The sequence below is a fragment of the Hyla sarda genome, chromosome 1, assembly GCF_029499605.1.
Source record: "Hyla sarda isolate aHylSar1 chromosome 1, aHylSar1.hap1, whole genome shotgun sequence".
NCBI classification, from domain to species: Eukaryota; Metazoa; Chordata; class Amphibia; order Anura; family Hylidae; genus Hyla; species Hyla sarda.
In genome coordinates, this window is record NC_079189.1 from 598,630,250 (window position 1) to 598,635,648 (window position 5,399).

Genomic DNA, 5,399 nt, shown 5'->3' on the forward strand with positions numbered 1-5,399 from the left:
GAAATTGCCGAAGGCAGCACTCCGGCTCTGCCTTACTGCTTACTTGTAGCTGTTTGTGGCTGCAGACTGGACTTGAGGCCTCCTATGACTCTGGATACTCTCTAGGACTCGACTTGACCTCAGCAAAGACTTGTTAGGAAAGAGAGAGAGAGAGCTAGCGCCACCCAGGGCTTATATGGGGGAGACTAGCAGGGAGCCAATAGGTCACCCCTGGGATCACCTGGTCACTGGTACCTCCTGGGTAACAATCACATGAAAAGTCACATGGTAAACAGTCTTAAAGTGACGCTTCCTGAACACATTAAATGGTATATAATATATTAGAAACATATTTAATTGGGGGGGGGACAGATGCAAGGGGGCCCAGGGGACACTGTAGGAAGGCTTCCTGACAGGGAAGCAAGGGTACGGTGTAACACCTCCCATACTGGGCCATCACAAACTCCCCCTCTTGAATACAGCCATCCTTGGCACCAAGTCCTGGAGGGCGAATGACTAGAAGTGGCCACTGGGGCCTAGGGACAGTTCCTGGTTCATATTTGTATAAAATGCCCTTCACAGGTCTGGGTAGTTGATAACAACAGGGGATGAGTCCATGTAGAACTTTAGAAATGTCCATACATGCTCCTTTGGGAAATAAATTGGTAGACACACTCATTACACTCTAGACACAAACACATAAATTGCGGATTGGGCTGCCGAGGCTATTTATCCAATGCCTTATCTACTGGGGCCCTTCGGTACTAAAACACGTCTTCCCAGATCTCTATACATATTTTATACAACACACCATTGTTACCTCAATATACAGCATTTATGTCACTCTACGTGCTTTACTTAAGTTGCAGGGGAACCCTCTGACCAGGACAGCACCCTGTACACAGGGACAGGAAAAATGTTAGATACATATAAACATTTCGACAATATGGACTGGTAATGGACACGTTAGATACAGTCCTGACTAGACATTTTGACTAACTCATATATACATTATATAGATTGACTAAATCAATTGGACTATGTGCGATACTGTTTTTACTCCCTATATCTAGCGGGAAGCTGTCCTTGAGTAGACCTTTGGGATCTACGCAACACTATCTCGGGGGAAATTGCGTCTCCTGGAGCTCTTGGAACTTCCAAGGCCGCAGCTGGTTCCTCCTCAGCGAACTCAGGAGTTGGTATCAATTCAAGACTGGTAGTGCCCAGAATCGCTGGCATCTGCACTGGAGAGCCTGGAGACAGAGTTGGTTCTCTAGAAACTGGTGTATAGCCCGGAGCCAATGGTGACAAGACTGGGACTGGTGTAGAGACAAGAGTAGGTTGAACCAGCCCCGGTGGCTGGGTTGAAGAAAACATTCGGAAATCCATGGATGGGTGGATTTCCTCGCCTGGAACATACTCTCTCGCAGGTCTGACATCTGGAGGAGGTGGCACTGGGAGCACTGGTTGATCTTCTTTCAGACACAACTTGATTCGATTTCGGTGAAAAACTTGCACCCAATTGAAGGGGTTTGGCAGAGTCATGACAGTTATAATCCTCCTGTTTTTATTTATTTATTTTTTTTAAGAGCCGAGGCAAGTGCTCTCTATCACCCAAAGTGCAAGAAAAAGTGCACACGTGTCACACTAAAAAAATGTGCACAAAGGATGCGGTCTATCGCTAAGCCCTTCTCCAACAGGAGAGAGGCCCCCCAACAAACCTACCCTTCACCTCCGGGCCAAAAGGCACCTGCAAGGATCCAGGTTCGATGCCCCTTTTCGCCAAAGCTACTAAGGGGCTGAAAATGCTCCTGGCTCCTAGGCGTTAACCAAGGTATCAGCCAAGGAGCCGTATACTGATGGCATCTTGACAGAAGCCAAGATGCCCAGGGGTTGCAGGGAGATGAGGAACCTAATGGACACACACACCTCCCCTAGATAGCCAGGAGGGGCACCCAGAAGGGCTACCGCATCCTGACAATCCTGTGTACAAAAACAGACACATAAAAGTGGCACAGTGACAAACAAAAAAAAATAAAAAAAATAAGTGGACGAGTGCAGATATACTGCCCGGTCATCCGGCCGGATCTATAAAAATTTCCCTGATCCTAGCCAGAAGGCCAGGATACCAAGGGTGAGTGCCAAAGGTGAAGAGTAATGGTGCGGTGCTTTCACTCAGTGAGTTATAACACCCAGTGAGTTTCAGCACCTCAGGGTCACCACTCCCCGAGGCACAGACGTACCTCAGCTCTACACCCCCCAACCTCATGGCAAGACCCGGAGGAAACAGGTCACATCAGGACAGCCGTTGAGCTGGTTATGTGGCACCAGCCCCGGAACGCCCGGTACACCTTCTCCTCCATGCAGCATCCATCCCCACCAGCCCCACACTGGCGTGTCTCTCCACCAGCATGAAACTGATAAGAACAGATACTACACTTGATCTTAGCCAAAAGGCAGAGAAGCGATAAGTTATAATCCTCCTGTTGTCTCTGCTGAGCCTCGCCCATCTTCTTGCTGACAATTTCTTTGGCCTCTTGCATTCTTCTCTGGTGGTCAGAGACCCACTCCAGGGAGGCTTGCGGAGAGTTGTTGACCGGGGCTTGAAGCCCAAATGTTCGGTCTTTAGGCAGCTGCCAATGTCGCCCCATCATCAAGTACAAAGGGGTGTATCCCATAGAACAAGGGACTTTGTCATTATAGATCTCCAATAGTTCGGGCAGCAGTCGGGGCCACTCTTCTTGTCTTGACACAGAGGCCGCTCGCAACATGTGGATAAAGACTTGTTTGATGCGCTCAGAGAGTCCATTCCCCTGGGGGTGGTAAGCAGTAGTCCGGAGTTTCTTGGAGGCATGGAATTGACACAGCTTTTGAAAGAGTTGGGCCTCGAAGGCCGTTCCATGGTCCGTCAGGACAGACTCCGGACACGCAAGGGTTTGGTAGAACATCTGGGCCACTGTCTTGGCTGTGAGGTCTTTAAAGACAACCCCTTTAGAGTAGTCATCTACCATGGTGAGAGCATAAGTGTACCCGGACCAGGTAGGAGACAACTTGACATGGTCTAGAGTGACCAACTGGTTAGGCCTTTCACTCTGGATGGAATGGAGGGGAGCTCTTGCATCCTTGAGCACGTTCTTGGTGACATTACAGACAGCACATTCACTGCACCATTTCTCAATGTCCCTCTTCATTCCGATCCAATAGAATCTTCGCCTGACAGTAGCTTCGGTCTTGTAGACTCCAAAGTGTCCCGACTGATCATGGTATGCATTGAGCACCATCGCCGCATGTCTTCGGGGAACCAGAATGTGATGAAGTCGATCACCAGAGGCCGGATCCAAAGAATTTCGGTACAACAGCCCTTCCTCTGTTGCCACAGACATTTCAGCTCGTAGTCACACTGGGCCCGGCGTAGACAGGTTGGTACCTTTTTTGCCAGAAGTTAGTCCAACAGATCCCCCATGACTCGACTTTCGTCCTGAAGAGTCTTCCAGGTGTATAGGTCTTCTTTAAACTTTTCGGACCTGGGTTCACCATCCATGAGGGCGGTCACAACATTCTGGTTCACGAACTGTTCATAGAATGAGGGAATCTCCACGTCTTCTGACACGTCTTTAACAGGGGGTTCTTCACCGGGGGTCATCCTAGACAGTACGTCGGCACTGACATTTGACTTGCAGCTTCTGTACTTGATGGTAAAACTGTAATTGGCTAATCTTGAAGCCCAACGCTGCTCGATGGGACCCAACTTGGCAGTGTTCAGGTGGGCCAATGGGTTATTGTCCGTGTACACAGTATATGGCGTGGCAGCCAAATAGTCTTTGAACTTTTCGGTCACGGCTCACACCAGAGCGAGAAGTTCCAACTTGAATGAGTTGTAATCTGCATCGTTCTTCTCTGCTCTTAGCAGTTTACGACTGGCATAGGCAATTACTCGCTCTTGCCTTTCTGGACTTTGGACAGGACAACTCCCGGACCTTCAAAACTGCCATCAGTATACAGCCGGAACAGCTGACTGTAGCCTGGATATACGCCAAGATGGGTTGTTCTGTCAGCAGACTTTTGAGAGCTTGAAACGCTGTCTCTTGCTCTTCGGCCCATTCAACAGGTAGTCTTGCATTGTAGTTCTCCTTCGCCATGCCCCATAAGAGAGCTGTGAGGGGTTCTTCAATCTGGGCGAAGTGGGGAATGAAACGGTGGTAGTAGCCTGCAAACCCCAGGGAGCTCCTAACATCTTTCACTGTGCGCAGGGTTGGCCAGTTCTTGGCAACTTCCACCTTTTCAGGATTAGGCTGCACTCCCTCTGCGCTGACAACATGACCGTGGAACTGAGGTTTGAACAAGTGACGCTTTGATGGTTTGATCTTCAGCCCATGCTGGATCAGGACTTGGAAGACGTCTGACAGGTGGCTAAGGTGTTCCTGGTAGGACTTGGAATACACAATGACATAGTCTAGGTACAATAGGACACTTTGAAAATTCAAATGGTCCAGGCACCTTTCCATCAGACGCTGGAACATAGCAGGGGCATTGCACAGCCCAAACGGCATACTTTTAAACTTGAACACTCCCATGGGTGTCACGAAGGCTGTCTTCTCCCGATCCTCCACGGCCATGGGCACTTGTCAATATCCATTGGTTAAGTCCAGGGTGGAGAAGTAAGCAGCCGACCCAAGGGCGGTGAGTGTGTGACATTGTTCAATTTCCTGTCAACACAGAAGCAGATGGTTCCGCCCTTTTTCTTGACTAGGACAAGTGGGGCCACCCAGGGGCTCTGACTTTCCTGGATTACGTCTGCCTCTTTAATTTCGGCCAGCCTCTTCTTGACAGTCTGATACATGCAGGGCGCGACCGGACGGTGCCTTTCCTTGATAGGTGGGCTGTCACCTGTGAGGAATCGGTGCTGGATCATTAAAGTCTGCCCGAAGTCTGTGGGGTGCTTGCTGAAAGCCTCATGGTACTTATTGACAACATTGATGATTCCATTGACTTGGTCTCTTGGGGTAGCGTTGTCTCCAACCTGGAGTTGCGCTAACCAGGGCTCTGGAGGGCTCACACTGGATCCTTTGTCCACTTGAGCTGCACACTGTCGAGCCACCAGTCATTCTGCCACAATATCTTTTCGACTCTAGGAGGTACAGCTGGGCTACAGGAGTGTATTTGGGCAAGACAGTAGCAGAGTCAGACAGGTTTACTAACCGCTCTGGGACTCTCCTGTTGGTGACAGTGACAAGGCTTCTCGCAGCTCGAAGAAGTGGATGATCTTCCAATTGCATAGGTTCCAGCAGGGCTTCATAGTCCCTATTCGTGACGTGCATGACACCAGATGACTGTCTCCGTGTTGGGTTGTAAGGTCATCGACCTGATATCTTGAATTCGCACTCTGCAGATTTAACCTTGCTTGTTAGCAAACTTCTGCT

The 5,399-nt window shown here is 49.5% G+C and overlaps 1 pseudogene; it reads right to left on the minus strand.

Moving 5' to 3' along the window:
• Positions 1–2,369: 2,369 nt before the first annotated feature.
• Positions 2,370–2,448, minus strand: LOC130343145 (U2 spliceosomal RNA; annotated as a pseudogene).
• Between the last annotated feature and the right edge of the window lie 2,951 nt (positions 2,449–5,399).